Source organism: Panthera uncia, assembly GCF_023721935.1.
Source record: "Panthera uncia isolate 11264 chromosome A1 unlocalized genomic scaffold, Puncia_PCG_1.0 HiC_scaffold_17, whole genome shotgun sequence".
NCBI lineage: Eukaryota > Metazoa > Chordata > Mammalia > Carnivora > Felidae > Panthera > Panthera uncia.
Window position 1 is genome coordinate 143,438,313 of NW_026057577.1, and position 17,792 is coordinate 143,456,104.

The 17,792-nt window shown below is 39.8% G+C and overlaps 1 protein-coding gene and 1 long non-coding RNA gene across 2 annotated transcripts in view; both read left to right on the plus strand.

Moving 5' to 3' along the window:
- CTNND2 (catenin delta 2) overlaps positions 1-17,792 on the plus strand; it is a 938,499-nt gene that overhangs the window by 322,090 nt on the left and 598,617 nt on the right. The window lies entirely within an intron of this gene.
- Positions 1,082-4,588, plus strand: LOC125934709 (uncharacterized). The gene is made up of 2 exons (XR_007461498.1): positions 1,082-1,402; positions 3,568-4,588. It is a non-coding gene; the product is annotated as an uncharacterized LOC125934709 (long non-coding RNA).

The window sequence follows — 17,792 nt, forward strand, 5'->3', positions numbered from 1 at the left end:
CTCAGAGGCTATTTGGTATTCTCTGTCTCTTCCTCTCTCTCTGCTAGTCGCCAACACATGCACACATTCTCTCTCTCTCAAAATAAATAAATAAACTAAAAAAATAAAAATAAAAGTAGGTTCTGTTTGAATTTTCATCTAAAAAGCTTGTACTATTTTAAAAATAATCAAGACCTAGTTTTTAAAAGTCACCTTGTTTAGCTCTATTTGAGCTAACACTAAATATGATACTTTCTTTCCAACATCAAGTATTATCCTAACAATTATAGTCGTATATTGTTTTAGAATTGAAGAAAGTATTTCCTCAATAAGATAACATCTTATTAATATGGTAACCTCATTACATCGGGGTGCTATCTCTGTTGTACATAACTTGCCCTAGGTCATCTAATTACAACATGTGGACGTGGGGTCCCTTGGCCACACAGTTGATAAAAAGTACTTAAAATACTTGGAAGTCACACCCAAACTAGAATCAAGTAAGACTCAGAACTGAGTTTTCTGAGGTACTACGATGGCTGGGAATGGGTAGGGGTGGATATAAGCATATAAAATTTAGCGTTAAAGTCAAGCATCTAGACAGGTTCTCTTTTCTGTAAGTCTTCGGGTTTGTTAGAGTTTCCCATATTTTATATTTCTTTTGAATTACAGTCTCATTTCAAAAATAAAATAATTTGAATAAACTTATGTTTTTTCAAAGTGTCCATTTCTAAATCAAAACTAGACCCCAGCTTTGAATATGAACTCTAAGCAATCTTGAATCTACCTCTTGCCTTTGAATTCACCAAGGAAACAAAGTCTAGATTCAGTCTGAGACTAATTTTATGATTCTGTGGGTTTTTCTTTCTTTTTTTTTTCTTTTTTTGTCAAAATGTTGAGATACAGATCGCTAAGGATCCAGATACAGATTTAGGGTAAAGAAATGGAAGATCCGAAAACTAGAATTTGCTAGGCAGGCTAGTGGGAGGGTCCTTTTGTGATGAAATGTTGCATAAATAATGCCGATGGGGGTCTAAATTCACTGTTGCCATGGAGACCTTTGTGCCTGGCTGAACTCAATTCTTTTCTCTTTTAAGACTGCTACCACTAGGCTTGTGGTGTCTCTGATGCCTCTTTGCTTTGCTTTCTCTTAAACTGTTGGCGAGTGAAAGAAGAAATTAAACTATGATAATTTGGCATCCTGACTTTTGCGAGACTGTTCTTCCACTCCATTCGTGATTTCTGATCTCCTCTGGGGTTCCTTTTAGCCCTGGCTCGGGGAGGGAGGAGCAGGTGCAGAAACGGCTGAAACCCCCGAACGCTGCCTGGAAAGAGGGAAAAGTAACCCCTCATCTTTGTGACTAGTCGACTTGTTGGCCTCGACTACAGTTTTGAAGTATTTAAGGACCATTTGTTTCCAAAGGTAAAAGAGAAGAAAAAGTGAAAATGGAACGTATTTGTTTTTTAAATGCTTTCATTATTAATGTTGTTTGTGTGATGATTTTTAGCTAAAGTTGTAAAACTGCAGGTTGAGAGTTACATGTAGAGAACACAGGTACAATTTATCTCCGGCCTCACAGTTGTCAGTTTATTCAGAGTATTAATGTTGAAATTGTAAATGCCAAATAACCGAATTAAACAGAACGCAGTTGTAAGGACCCATGTGCCATTTTTCTATCTGTGAACCATTATAACTGCTTCATGACTGCATTTGGTAAAACTTGGTATGTTGTAAATACATCCTTTAGATTTCATGAAAGTTATGAATTATCCGTGTAAATGCCGGTTTAAGTAATTAAAAGTTGGCTTGGAAATTGTGGGCTGTCGACCCCCCCCCCCACTTTGGCACACAGTTAAATAAAGAGCCTCACTCAGAAAGAAATTAATCATTGAGAGTAAGGGCATAAAAATTGCACAACCAGTGCCAGTGTGTCAAGTAACTAAAAATTCAACGTATTGGACAGCTAACTTGTTGCATTGCATTGCCTTTCTCAACAGAGCTTGTTCAGTTCTCAGTGATGAGCTTTGCGTTAGAACTAGAATGCAATAATTGCATGTTTTGATCATTCTAAATGGTGTAAACAGGATGCGCAAATCCCATAATTATAGAAAACCTTTACCGTACAAGTATTTCCAGATTGCTTTCATCCACACAACTCAGTGAGAGAATCATTGACCAAAATTTACAGTGACTTCGTAGGTTTCACGTATGTAGCCACCAGAGTTTAGAATATATTTGTATACTCAACAGGTTAAAGAGACAAATCAATTTAGGAAAGCTGGGGATTTAACAGTGGGGTGTCACTGGGGTGACAGTCTGTGAGAATTATGTGTTCAATTGCTATATATTTATGAGATAGGTGCTCGCTGGAGAATTCTAAGTGAAATACCATGGTGACTCAAAGTCTTTAGGTTTTTATCTTTAGTGTTTTCAGCTGGATGGTAATAGCAAAAGAGAAGAACGAGTTCCAACTTAATTGTGACAATCACAAGATAGAATTTCTACTTGATTAATATTTTTGAAATTTGAGTGACTTTGTAACTCAGATACTGAGGGCGAATAATAACCAAGTTGATATAAAGAAAATTACTTCTTTTTAATCAGGAGCATGTTAGGGCACATGTTTTAGTATGTTAATTGACTAGCATGGGTATGTTTTATTTTAAAGAAGCTAACAAAGGAAGGCTTGAATATACTCTGGGGATACCTCTCAGTAAATATTTCATTTCGATTCATTAAAGTTAAAAGTTATTTGGATCATATGAAAGCTAAGAAACCTTTTTCACTTTGGGGGAATGGGTGTAAACCTATTAATGGTTTCAAAGGTATCCGCTGGGAATTGCTACTTAAAACTTTGACCTTTGAAAAGAGTTTTCCATGCATTGACCATTATTTAGTAACACAGCCTAAATGTAAACTCAAATGATCAAGCCTAAATATAAAGCTTCACTTCGGGAATGTAGTGTCTAGGCACTCACACTTTGTGGAACACCAATGTCATGGGTTCAAGTGGCATTAAGTCTTCAAGCTGCAGGGCACAGTATAGGCATGTGACCCAACTTAACTAACTACATGGTATAATTGCCTATTACCTCACACTGCTGAATATAAATATTGTATATGGGAAGAAAATTTAAACTCTTTAATTTTTTTTTTTAATCCAGCTATTTAAATGCTGTGAATGCATCAGACAACATACTAAATAGGGTCCTTCAGATTTTGAAGATCCTCAAATGCCAAGTTGCACAATCTTTCCTGGAGTATTTCACTGTGAAGTTTTATGCAAACAGTGAAGAATAGTTTTAATTGTTAAATATTTATAATTATATACATATATATATATATATATATATATATATATTTTTTTTTTTTTTTTTTTTACCCAGACAATTCCAGATTTGGCCCAAATCATTGACATTATATTGATAGGTTACAAACTCATAGCTAATACATTTGACCGAAAGTTCCCGTTGAAATGGTTTAGGAACAAAGACTTGTGTTTGTATTTCTGTAAGAAGCTTATTAACATGTGACTCCTGATTTAGAGTTCTGTTTTATAGCTCTTTTGTAATTCTTATCTCTTACAGTACCTTATATTCAGCAAATCGATGTTGAGTTCCTCCCTGGTACTAAACATTGTATGCCATGAACAAAAAGGAAAGAGGAAGTTCCCAGAGTCCATGAACTAAAAAATCTGGTGCAGATGAAGATATGAGAACTCGTAACTGTAATGCAGTAAAATTACTGCTGTAATGGACCCTGGCCAAGGAGAGCCAGAAACACTGCTGAACTTGATATAGTACATTAAAATATGATTATTTGATCTTCCCAAACCAAAATGAGGAAAGAATCAGTGACGTGCACAATATAATTGTTAAAGCATGACTGTAAAGATTTTAAATAGTAGCCAGAGAAATCCTCTGGAAACGTAAATCCTAAAATTTAAAAAGTTTCGACTCTTTTTAGTCTAAAATTTTACTATATGCAGAGTCAAAGTCAAAGACCATGCAGTCGCCCAAGCCCCTCCATCGTGTGTCTCCTACCACCCCTGGCTCTCCCACCTTTCCTAAGTCGTAACCTCTTGCCCACTTTGCTCCAGCAGAGAACCTCCTTGCCTTTTGGAGAACCATCACGTGGCCCTGGCACTTGCCATTCTTCTCTGCTGAAAACAGAAAACAGCAGCCCCCAACCAGAATCCAGTCCAGATACACACGTGCCCCCTTCCCCTCATGTCTCTCAGGTCTCTGATCAGAGGTCACCTTATCGATGAGTCAGGTCTTGATAACCATACTTACATTGCCTCCCTATCTCCTTTTCCTGCATTATTTTTCTCCTCCGCCCTTACCACAGATGGTACTCTAAGTAACCCATTGGTCCATCTTGTTCCACGTCCATTTGTTTCTACCAGAACGTAAACTCCATAAGGACAGGGATTTTTGTCTAACATTTTTATTGATGCATTCCCAGCACCTAGACCCTCGCGTGCCTTATTTATTGAACAAATGATGGACTAAATATAAATTTCCTGGCACCAAAGATACGGTGTTCTACTTTGGTGGTGGTGTTGTTTTTCGATTTTTTAAAATAAAGTAGAAATTTTCAAATTTATCACTGGCTACTCATTATTCTAGCATAAGTGTGAGAGAAAGTGGTCAAATACCGGCAGTAGATTTATGATTGTTTATGCGCCGACACTCAGCCAAGTCATCTGTATCACAGAATAGGGGTTGAGAATTTCCCTCCTAACGCATGGTCAAGGCATCAGATGGATTCTTAGTGAGAAGACCAGTGTGTCCTCCCCTCTTCCCAGCCTCTAGTGGTGGAAACTTGACCACTGCCCTCAGCTTCTGAAGTCATCTGTTGCTTCCATCATAAACAGTGTGGCTGTTATTGTAATACTCCAGCCGTCTCTAAGGTTCTGTAATTTATCCGCATATTCTCCAAACTAGTGCATAAGGAACACACAAAGAATTATACATAGTCTCTAAAATCTCACATCATCTCTTTCTTCGTATTTCTAATGTTCATTGACAGGAGAAAAAAGATCCAGTGGCCTGGATCATTTATGTGATCATATTCAGTCAGCGGTTCTGTTAAATAAAGTTCTACTCAAAAATCAAAACCCGTTTTCAGGATCCTAAGAATTACCAATCAGCATTAATTATGTCAATAGTGGCATCTCATATAGTGGCCATAACTAATGCTGGCTCATCTGGAAAGCATAATCAGAGTGAGAATATTTTTGTCATTTGTGCACCCAATCACCTGCTTCTATCACATCAAGTTTTTCCTACATTTGACAAGTTTAATTAAACTTAGCACTGCTGGTTTTAAAAATAAACTTTGCAAGCTCTAAGAATTTAATGAATGCTGCAGTGTGGCTAAATTACATAGTGACCTTCTCCAGTGTATAAATATTTTTCAAGGATGTGAAGGTTACTTCCTCTAGGAATAAAAATGTTGAGCTAGTCTGTGGCTTCCAAAAGTACTGGCTCATTTTTAAAGAGGAAAGACTGATTTTAGGTGTTGGTCAACTGGTCAACTGTCTCCTTGTTTCGGAATGAGTCTAATCAATTGTTAGAACCTTTTTGTTTCTCTTAAGCCTTAGCTGCTGTTTGTGTGGGGTGGGGTATGTGACATTTGGATACGTAGCCAATGAGAGTAATTCCCAATAGGATTATTTGTTGCATGGCTTTCCCATTATTCACACACACCTTCTCTATGAATTTCAGCTGCTTCTGGTTAGTTTAAAGCCCTCCTGCTCTTCTGAACCAACTTCTGGTAATTTTCATCAGCATTAGTAGAGTTTCTACTATCTTCAGCCTCGAAATGGTAAAGGTAGTTAAATATCGGTGTTAAGGCTGAGGATTAACTGCACCCACATTATCATGCAGCAGTTCTGCCGGAGATTGGAAACCATAAACACGGAGGTGAAGACGACAAAGACTTGCAGAGGGTCACTCTGAGTGTGTGGGCCCGTGGGTTGTTGGGTCATTTGGTTGTCGGGCCTAGTGCTGCCGTGGACCTGATGTTAGTCTGTGGACTGTGGCATATTCCGGCATATATTTTGCAAATGGGGTGCACAAATATTGGCCAAATGTCACACATTTCCCTTTTAGGGATTTTTCTAATCTCCGGGTATATGGAATTAAACAGGAACTTTGCATGCCTTCATTTCAGCATTTATGAACCTAACCCTGCCTTTTATTTGTTACTGTGAATGATAACTAACACACTCGTTGAGCGTATCTAGTGTTTGCTTATGGCACCTCGCTAAATCCTCACAGAGGCCCGTATATGTTAGCTATTGTCCCTGTGCTATAGATGAGAATCATTAAGCAGAGTAATTATTTCATTATGTGGGATGTCTGAGATTACAGAAAAAAAAAAAAAAAAGTGTGCAAGATTTTGAACCCAAGTCTACTTGATTATGCACCTCCCTCCCCTTCAGCCTTCCCACCAAGGGCACTGCTCAGTTTAACCATCTCACTTACATTTTGGAAAACCTTTGTAGATCTTTGCCTATTCATAGAAACTCCCCTCCACGCATTGCATAGCTCTCCCTGTTTTTCTTTACTGGTCACCTTCGGCCACATGCTCCAGGCTCTTCTCCCTTGTACTGTGAATTGACCCACTGATCGACATGTTCCTGTTTAGAATCCTGCAGGGCCTGGGAGCCTTGGTGGCTCAGTCACTTAAGTGTCCGACTTCAGCTCACTTCATGATCTTGTGGTTCAGGAGTTCGAGCACAGAGCCTGGAACCTGCTTCGGATTTTGTGTCTCCCTCTCTCTCTGCCCCTCCCCTGCTAGTACTCTGTTTCTCGGTGTCTCCCTTTCTCTCAAAAATAAACACTAAACAAATTTTTAAAAAAAGAATCCTGCAGGGCCTGGAGCTCAGGGATTGATAATGGGGTGCCGCATCAGAATCCGCTTGAGTATGTATTGTAAATACAGCTCCCTGACTCAGCATCTCAAAGTCTGGGCTGGACATCTGCATTTCTAAGAGGTTCCCTAGGGGATTCCAGGAGCAGTTGAGAACCACCTCTCTGCTTTTATGGATGCAGAAACTGGCTGTGAATGAGGTGGGTGAGAGAACAAGTTTAAGGTTGATTTGAAATTTTTCTGCAGAGAGTTAGGGGTAGCCTATAGATCGGGGCAGTCTCATCTGCCACAGTGGAGACTCCTGCAGGTTCAAGGTGAGAAGAGATCGGAGGGCTCAGTGGTATCTGGTTTATCCTAGTCTTGTATTTTTCCAGGCTCTTTATTTCCAGGCTCTCTGCCATGCTGTATTTGTGCATGCACATGTAAGGTAGAGAGAGGGAGATACGCAGCAGGAGGGGAGAACACGGTAGCCTGATCTTGTGGTGGCCTCCCCATTCCTCAGTCTCCTCCTTTCCTTCTCTCCTCACTGCTTTCACCTGCAGCCATTGTGTGGCTTGGTTTACAGTACGGCCTTGTGTGTCAATTCAATACGTCTGTGGATGCGGATATTTCCAAAGCATCTCCTAAGACTGGTTTCAATTAAATGGCATGGTCTAGGGATTATTACAGCACGATGTACTGAGCTGCTCTTTGCCAGTCCCTGTTCTAAATCTAGGAGTAGGGAGCTGCACAGCCATTGCCTTCATGGAGCTGTCTTTCTTGCAGGGACCGGAAGATAAATCAATGACTGTGATTGCTATCACTCCTCCTCCTCTCAAAAGAACAACAGTCTAGGAGTCGAGTTCCTGTGATGACCCAGAGGCTGTGCCCATCCTAAGGAGTTTATCCCTACAAGTGTATCCCTGTCAGTGCTCTGGGAGCCCTTTCTCTTTCCTCTCATTTTCAAAAGGAAGCCAGGCCAACTGGCTTCTCATCCTTGTCTGCAAGTGACAGTGACGATTTGGGGTAACTTTGAGAATCTGTGCTTTGTGTGGAGACAAAATTCTTAGTGTTTTTAACCAGGTATGAAATAGGCCTTTTAGCTTTGGGGTCGTGGGAAAAAATATGGGCCTAGAGGCCAGAGGCTTAGCTCTATGCGCTAAGAAAACACGGGCATACTCGTGCCTCACTTTCTCTCCATCGGAATAGTGACATTCTCATCCCTGTGGCACAGGTGCAGTGTGATGTCATGTATAAGCATAACTTCATACGGTAACTTCCTCTTCCATCTGTAGAACATTTTACCGGATCTAGATTACAAGTGGATATTCCTGTGCTGTAAGCATTTATTTATTTTGGGGAAATGCGTTATTCATCCTAGAACAATGTGGATGTTCACAACTTCTGAAGGCAAAATTCTAAAGGGGCTTCAAGTTAGAAGGTGGCTGTGTCACCCTGAGCGATCGGCCGACGTTCAGAACGTTCACTGCCAATGCTTCTGCACTGTGCTTGGTGCATTCCCCAGAAAATCGGTCAGCCTAAGTACGGCGCCTAAGGCTGTGTAAGGCTGTATTCGGTGACTGTCACCCTCCCATCCCTTCTTCTTTTCTTCCTCAGTTGTGGCTTTTGGCTTTGAGTTTGTATGTTTACTACTTTATCGGGATATATTTTGAGAAAAAACGATGGAATGAACTCAGTTCCAGCTCTGGTATTCATTTTCTTTCATTTCGTGTTCTTTTTCCCTCGAATGTCCCCCAAGGGCTTTGAAGCTGCACCATCTACTCACTTAATCCCTCTGCACCTGAGTTTCCTTACCTGCAAAATTAAAGGCTTCAATTCTGTGATCCCTTCCAAATGAATAGGATTTTAGTATTTCTCCTCTAGGGGCTCCCTGGTGCCGAGTTAGGGGTACAACTTTTAGCTGTGGAGCACAGAAGATTGGCCAAGGTGGGCTCTCAACAGGGTCGCTGGCCTAACCTGTGTGCGTCTCTTACCCTGGGGTCTCCAGCCCTTACTATTTTCACTCCTCCGATCCGGAAGTCTTTTGAGCAAGAACATTCATAAAGTGCCCGTTGATTTGTACGTGATATAAATGTACTACTGTACTAAGATGCATATGTTAGAAAATAAGATAAAAAGCTCATGTTAAGAGGTGAGAACAGTAATTGAAACCGTAAGTTCTTTCTTCCCCTACCCCAGGCGATTGTCTTATGCGCCCTACTTCAGAGGAGTGTCGCCACCACAGAGCTGCACAACTCAACGGGGTCGGGAGGTTAACGGTCGCATTCCAATTCGAAAGCTGCAGTATGAGAAATAGGAGCATTTGTTAAGCTCAGCCGTCTGTCCTTGTGAGACACCCCCCCATCTGGCTTATCTCCAGATTTAGGGTCAAGGATGAAGAAGATCATACAGCCATGAATGATTGTTCCTAATTTGTAAATGAACACGTAGTTACTTCCAGGCATTCTGCAGACAGGGGGCCAAGAAGACAATGTTGGAATCACAGCGCACTGCATCTAGGTACTGGAAAACAGTCCCAGGCTTATGTTGATTTTTGTATCCTGATGACATGTACTAGGCATGTCTTTATACATCTCTTTGGATGGTTGTCTACAGGAAAGGAGATTGGGGTGGAAAAGCATTGAGCTGTGTACTTACTTTTCAAAACAAAACTAATCAAACAATTGGCCTAATGTCTTCAAAGCAAGCTTATAGAATATGCAGGTTTTCTTTTTTTTTCTTTTTTTAAAGTTTTTATTCATTTTTTGAGTGACAGAGAGAGAGAGAGAGAGAGAGCGAGTGAGCATGAGCGGGGGAGGGTCAGAGAGAGAGGGAAACAGGCTCCAGGCTCTGAGCTGTCAGCACAGAGCCTGACGCAGGGCTCGAACTCACAAACCATGAGATCATGACCTGAGCTGAAGTCAGACACTCAACCAACTGAGCCACCCAGGTGCCTCCCCCCTTTTGTTTTCTTTTAAATTTTTTAAAACTTTTTAGAATATGCAGGTTTTCAAGGCTAGTAAAATACACATACATTTTGGGGCTCCTGGCTGGCTCAGTCACTAGAGCATGGGACTCTTGATCCCAGGGTTGTAAGTTTGAGCCTCACATTGGGTATAGTGGGTGTAGAGATTACTTAAAAATAAAATCTTAAAAAAGTATGCATACATTTGGTATAAAATTAGATTTCAAGAAAAATCTAAAATCCCGAAAAAAATATGAGATAAAACAAAAAGTTGAAAATTTGGAATCCATGTCTGTGGGCTCATAGGGATCAACTATAGAGATATATTGTGTATGGAAGTCTGGTTCTTGGCAGTTTAGAACACAAGTACTAAAGGTTTAGTTGAATTCAAATTTCCTATAAGGCAACTATTTGACAAAGTTAAGAAAGCTAATGTAATGTTAGGTTCTATTAATGGAAGTTCAATATCAGTGCTATGAGTGATGCTTCTGAAGTACTTGATAGTTTTCAGATTATATTTGAAATAGTGCATGGAATGTTGGTTATTAAGGGAAAGGGAGATCAACAAACTAAAGAGACCATGTAGAGGTCTGGCCACAATGATGAAAGCCCAAATAAGCAGGGGTAGGACCTCTGAACTGCTCCTGTTTAAATCAGAAGAGAAGGGACGTCTGGGTGGCCCAGTTGGTTAAACGTCTTACTTTTGAGTTTGACTCAGGTCATGATCTCACGGTTCGTGGGAACCAGCCCTGTGTTGGGCTCTGCACTAACAGCGTGGAGCCTGCTTGATATCCTCCCTCCCTCCCTCCCTCCCTCCCTCCCTCCCTCCCTCTCTCTCTCTCCCTCCCTCCCTCTCCTTCTCTTCTCTGCCCCTTCCCTGCTTGCTCTCTCTCTTTCTCTCAAAATAAATAAACTTAAAAAAAATAAATAGGAAGAGAAGATGTGGTTTTCAAATAATGGGGTCTATTGTATCAATGAAAACATCAGAGTATTGCTTTAGTGAATCAGGAGACAGAACTAGAACAGAGGTCAGAATCAGAAGCAATTATTAGATTTTCATGAGTAGGCATGTTATGCTTTTGATGACCTGGGCCGCCTTCAGTGGGTGTGCGTCTGACTTTGAACCACCGTCCCCAGTAGTTTCCAGGTGGGAACTGTCTACGAAGCTGACTGTCCAAGACCAACAGATGATGAACTTCAATGACCTTGTAGATCCCCTCCGCTTATGAAATTCTCTGAGACTTTTCAGACATGACATCTTGATCGATTAGAACTAGTTTGGGTTTGTAAAGATCTAGAAAACCCATAATTGTACTTGCAGCGTCTGTTTTCCTGTGTGCTAAGGTTTCTAGAGGTAGGAGGAAGAACGTGAATTTGGAAAACATCACCCAAGCGATTCATGTACACCCGCTGTCTAAGATAGAATGAGAATAAAGGAGTTAGATTATTCACATAAGTACTTATTCATCCTATACATAAAACTCTATGGAAATACCTAGCTATATATCGAATGCCTGTTCCCTTAATGTAGCAACCGGCTAACTATGGGTTATCCGTTTCCTCATCTATAAAATAGCAATGATAGTCTTTATAATAGTGACATTATTATTAACAGCAGTTAATAGTAGTAGTTCTACATACCGAAAGGGTATTCACTCTACTGTGGGGAGAGAAGGAGGGCATTGCTTTTCTAGGGAAAACGGTGGCCTAAGTTAATTATACTAGGAAGGTTCTCCATGCTGAGTTGGGTAGGATATGGTTCAAGTCATTTTTCTTAACTAAGTACAAGTTCTACAGTACTTATCAAATACGTGTGTCTTGCTGATTATTTAATTTCTGACTAGACTATTGCTTTCCCTGCTTGAATAGCAAGGGGAAAGCGTTTGGTGGAAAATTGGCCTAATATGTGCGAAACAGCTGCTGGAATCCTGGCAGCTTGCTGTCCGGCTCGGCAGCCAGGGAGCTGGTGTTCATTAGCTCTGCCCTCCCTATCAGGTAAACACTGCAGCTGATGGAAATTACAGTCCCCCGTTTCAGGGGACACAAGGATAATTTGGCTGTTCCTAAAAAGGCATAAACAAAATATTGGCTAAGCACAGACAGATGTTAAGGTTACACTCTGTACATGAATTCATGTACTTGAATTCACTTTAATGGAGTTGAGCTTATGGTGTAAGATCTTGCAGCTCATTATAACTAAGTTGTTATGGGCTGCTAATTTGCTAGAAGCTGCTGTATCATGAGCTAGCCCAACTGCCTTGATGGGTCTCCTGGTAGTTAATGTGGATTAAATGTGAATCTTTTATTTTTTCCCCTGTGGTCTCCCATAATGATATTAGCTTGTCTACAGTGTGACAAATTCAGTGTACCGGGAGCATCTGGTACCCTATTCTTTATGACTGAAAATAAGCCTGCAAACTCGATACTGCACGTCCATTAAGACATTTCCCCAAATTGGGGAGAGGTGGAAGGGTGGCGACCATGGAAGGGATTTATTGGTCACAGTTCATTTTGCTCCAGTGTATGTAAACTATCTCAACAGTGGTACATTCATCAATGCTGCATTCCTACAAGTTCTTGCTGCATTCTCAGGATGCAAATATGGATATATTCCTTGTTAGACTGAGCTTAATTTATTCCCAGAAGAGGAATTTCAAAAAGAAAAAAATAAAATAAAAGGAAAAGAAACTGAATTTTCACAGCTTGAAGATAGGTTTATATTCATCTTTTGAAGTTGTTCTGGGAATGGATCACCCTGAAACGTTCAAGTCATGAAGCTACTTTAGTAAGGAGGGTATTTTTTTTAATTGAATGCCTAGTCTTGTAAAAAATGAAAAGTAGAATCGATCCCATGGTGCCATTTGGATTTAAACAAGTTAATGTAAGAATGTTCATGTTTTGTTGTCACTACCTAAGCAGTGAGGAAATGTAAAATGAAAGACTTGACTTGTCGTTTATATATAGCTTGTCTACAGTATGTAAATGCATATTGCATACCTTATCAAGAATAGGGAAGACCATTGGGCTAGATGTCACTGTGTTATCATCTCTGCTATACCATTAGCTGAGTAATCTTGAATTATTCACTTAATCTCTTTGATTGCTAGTTCCCTCCTCTCTATACCAAAGAATTATATTTCATATCCTATATTCTTCTCTGGGGCATTTGAAGATAAAATAATCAGAGTAATAATACAGCTGTTATTCAAAGACTAAAACCATTATACTATTACATTAGAGTACAGTTATAATAATAACTCCCTCTTACCTGATGTCAGCGCTGTGGTGACCTCAAGCCCCTCAGTCAATGGTAGATGTGACATTGGCAATTAAAAACCACTCTGGAGGCAATGAGGTGAGCTCTGAAAGGCACACCAAAAAAAAAAAATAAATAAATAAATAAGAAAGAAAAAAGGAAAAAAAACACACACAGGAAAGAAATGTCAACAATATAAATGAAGCAGAAGAGAAATGAAACTATTTCTTTGGGTGTAGGACCCCATAACTGTGTCCAGAATGCCAGAGGACTTTACTGTGTCCACCTAATTGTGAAAAATCTCTGGAGGAGACAGGAACGTTTAGGGACAGGCAAACTAACATCCTAGCAGGACAATGTGCTTGTGATGTAACACGAGATCCACGTCACCACTGAAGACCTTCACATGTCAAAAGCCAGTTCAATGCTTTTATTTCCTTATCAAATGGGTTCAATAAAATTTCAAAGGATTTCTTAGTTGGAGTATGGAAACAGATGAAGTGGTGCATCACATTTAATGGATGAGGAAAATCGGGATCGTTGTTGAATTTATTGTTGACCTGTTATTTAAGTCACAACTTCCAACCTAATTTGCCTGATATTCTTCTCTCCAGTCCTGCACACCAGTCAAACCGCACTCTAATTACTCCCTGAAACACTTACATACACCTTCAATATTTGTCTAATTCTATGCCTTCATTGATGCTGTTCCTTCCACTCATAATGCTTTTCCTCAACCTTTTGACACAGTCAACCACTAACCTCTCATCGTCCACCTCGGGTGCCACCTTCTGTATGTGCCATTATCCTTGATGTTCTTCTCCCCACCCTCTCCCATCTTCCCTAACTGGATGTTGCCTTTGAAATTAATTTGTATCCATCTCATCACAATTTAGCATTTTACTTTATATTCTGTTTAATTATATACAGATTTCAACTCTTTTGCTAGACTTAAAACTATCAACAAAATCTCTGTTAGGGTTCTCCACAGAGAGAGAGAGAGAGAGAGAGAGAGAGAGAGAGAGAGAGAAGCAATTGAATATATGGAGATACATAGAAAGTTTTATTATGAGGTCAGGATGAGATGATTGTAGAAGCTGAGAAGTCCCACAATCTGCCAAGTGCAAGCTAGAGGCCCACGAAACCTGATGGTATAGTTGCAGTCCAAACTCAGAGAACTGAGAATGAGGGGAGTCCATGATGTAAGTTGGTGTGCTCTGAGTCCAAAGGTCTAGACAACCAGGAGTGCCAGAGTCTAAGGGCAGAAGAAGATGGATGTCCTAGCTCCCATGGAGAGACCAGACTTGCTTTTCTTCTACCTTTTGTTCTATTGAGCCTCTCAACTGATTGGATGATTGATGCCCACCAGAATTGGTAAGAGTGATCTTCTTAGTCTACTAAGATTCAAATTCCAGAAACACCATCATAGACAATGTAAGAAAGAATGTTTCTCAGCGATTTGGGCATTCCTTAGCTGAGTCAAGTTACGTAAAATTAACCATCGTAGGATCCATACCTGAGCTAATTTTGTACCCATGTCTTTGTCATCCAACACCTTATAGAACGCTTTGCCCCTAAATATTTGTTGCCCTACTGCTACTTTATTCATTCATTCAATTAATGTGTATTTGGCACCTACTGTGTGGTTGGTATTAGAGATCTGGATTAGAAAGGTATCAGTATTTTTCTGCCTGGGAATTTAGCATTATAAACATAGGAACTCCAAAATAATGGGTTCTTGTGGTATGCTGGCAGTCAAGAAAGTGTTGATGGCTTAATCCCCATCTATGGTTGCTTTTAGTGAGAAGACAGTATTCCTTTTGCATTTCATCTGTGTACCAGAGAAATCTGATATCGTAGCACTGAAGAGATACTAAGCAGCAATGTCCGCCATACTACTGGAGATAAACTTTGATTTCTAGGGATCTAATGACAGAACTCCTCGGAACTTTGGAGCCAGTGAAGATACTTAAGTCATCTCCTCATCCTGAAAAACTGATAGGCACTCAGCTCAAAGAACTACCAGTAAAATTCATTAGGGATTTTTATGTTAGGAAGATGGTAAATCATGGGAAAATTGATTATTTTGCCATACAAGTGTTACAGCATGAAAGTATATGAAGATGCTGATTTTATAATTGAGGGGTCTTTTTTAATGTAGATTTTACAGTTTGTCAAGAGAACTTTGGAGGCTAGGTCAATAGAAAACAAATATTTCCTGGGGCACCTGGGTGGCTCAGTAGGTTAAGCGTCTGACTTTGGCTCAGGTCATGATCCCACAGTTTGTGAGTACGAGCCCTGCATCTGGCTCTCTGCTGTCAGCACAGAGCCCGCTTTGGATCCTCTGTCTCCTTCTCTTTCTGGCCCACCCCTGCTTGCGTGCTCTCTCTCTCAAAAATAAATGAAAACATTTATAAAGCAAGTATCTCCTGAAGCTTTTCTCAGAATCAGAAAAGTGTTCTTTCTTACTCTGTAAAGTATTATATTCTTTCTTTTCTTGGTGGCCCAGCAAAGGGATAATATCTTTTGAACTTGGGAGTAACTAGTTTACTAGTGACTAGTAACTAGTATGCTAATTTGTATGTAATTAGTATACAGAGTATTTAATTGTAATTAAACTATAGTAAAGTGTGGAAGAAAATGTGAGAGGATTAAGTTTTAACTATTTTAGGTTATGTCTGTAATTTCAAATTAATAATACTATATTAACTTGCAAAAGCCTATGTTCTGTGTCAACAAAAAAAGTATGAATAGAGACCGCCAGTCAGATTCTCAACATATTCAGTTCCTCAAGTTGATATCAAGACTTAGTAGAGATATCGTGATGCGTGTGATAATAAATATTTCTCTTAATGTTACAGAGTATTGAGCTATTGAAGGGTTAAATGTTAAGAATTATTAATTTTCATTTTTAGTAAGTAAGGAGTCACTGAAAGGTTCTAAGTAGATGAATAACAGAATCACATTCATTAATATTTTAAGGATAATTTTTTACTATATTGTGGAGAGCAGACTGAAGGCAGGTATGAACAGGGGCATACACTCTAAAAATGAGTTTAGTTTTGCAGGCGTGTGTACACGACTGTCCACTGACACCCAGTGTGGGGTAGAATTGGAGTGGTGGCAATGGAGACAGTGGACAGATTGGAGAGGTAGAATTGGGAGCTACAAGTCTGTTCTCATATCCAATGTGGGTTTTCCCCCCACACCAAGCAATTACCTAATACCACCTGGGTGTCCTACAATTCTGCCACTCTCTACCTGGAGATAGCATCAGATCCCACAAGTTAAGATTCAGTCCTACAGCCCCTCCCCCGGCCACACATACACTTCACATGCCAGTGGCAAATCCAGGTTGTCACCTGTCCTTCCAGCCAACCAATCAGCTGTAGATTGGGTTCCATTAATTTCCTAGAGCTGCTCTTAGAACCCAGAGAAGCATTTTACTTACTAGATTATCGGTTTATTGTAAAAGGATATAACTCATGAGCAGCCAGCTGGAAGCGATGCATAGGGCATGGTATGGGGGAGGAGCTCAGTGCTTCCATGTTCTCTCTGAGTGCACCCCTCTCCCCAGATCTTCATGTGTTCACCAACCTGGAAGCTCTTTGAACCTCATGATTTTGGGTTTTTTATGGAGGCTCCATTATGTAGGCACAAATGATTAAATCATCAACCATTGATGACTAAACTCAATCTTTAGTCCCTCTCCCCTTTCTGGACACCCTGGCGTATGGGACTGAAAGCCCAACACTCAAATTACATTGTTGGTTCTCCTGGCCACCAACTCCCCATCTTTTGGTGTGGTCCAGAATTTCATTAACATAACAAAAGACACCTTTGTCATTCTTAGCACCTAGGTTAATTTCAAGGGTTTTAGGAACTATGTGACAGAAATGGGACCGAAGAACAAACATATTTCTTATTATAAATCACAGTATCACAGTGGTATTTAATGATCTATTGTGCATATCTGGGGAGAATAAAGTCCAGAATCATAAACAAATTTGGGGACTAGGTAACTTGGGTAAATGATGGTACCATGGACTAAGATAGGAAAACAACAGAATGAGAACAGGTTTGTAGGTTGTCTGTGATGTCAGTTTTGGACATGAACCTGTGGATTTTCTAGAGTGGGTGCCGGGGACAGTTGTGTACCCACCATTATTGGTTATTGAAGCTGTGAGGATTGGTGAAATTATTTAGACAAAAATCTAAGAAAATAGAAATTTAAAAGAATCCCAATGAGAAGAGTAGCTTGAGAGAGTAGGAGGCATCCACAGAGAAGAAGAGCAGCCAGAGAGGTGGGAAGGAAGGCAGGGAGGGGTGTATTGAAAACCATAAGAAGAATTTGTTTCAGGAAGAAAGGAGAAGCCAACAAAGTAAAAAGCTAACAATAGGTTACAATACTGGTGGCATATGGTAATGAGAGCATATATAATTATTCCATTGATACGAATATTTAGCTATTCAAATTTCAACAAAGCATTGAGTGAGAAAGGATAAATATTGGCCTTTGTCACTCAAACATTTCTATTCTAAATAGAATTATTACTATAATTCTTATTCGGTAATTCAAGTTAGTTATACAAAAGACATACAGTATGGGGGGAAGAGCAAGCACAATTCATGGAAAAATATCATAGAAATTTTGCATTGGAAATGCCACAAAAGTATCTTTTATCTTTTATATTTTATATTCCTTCTTTTATATTCCTTCAGATCCCTTA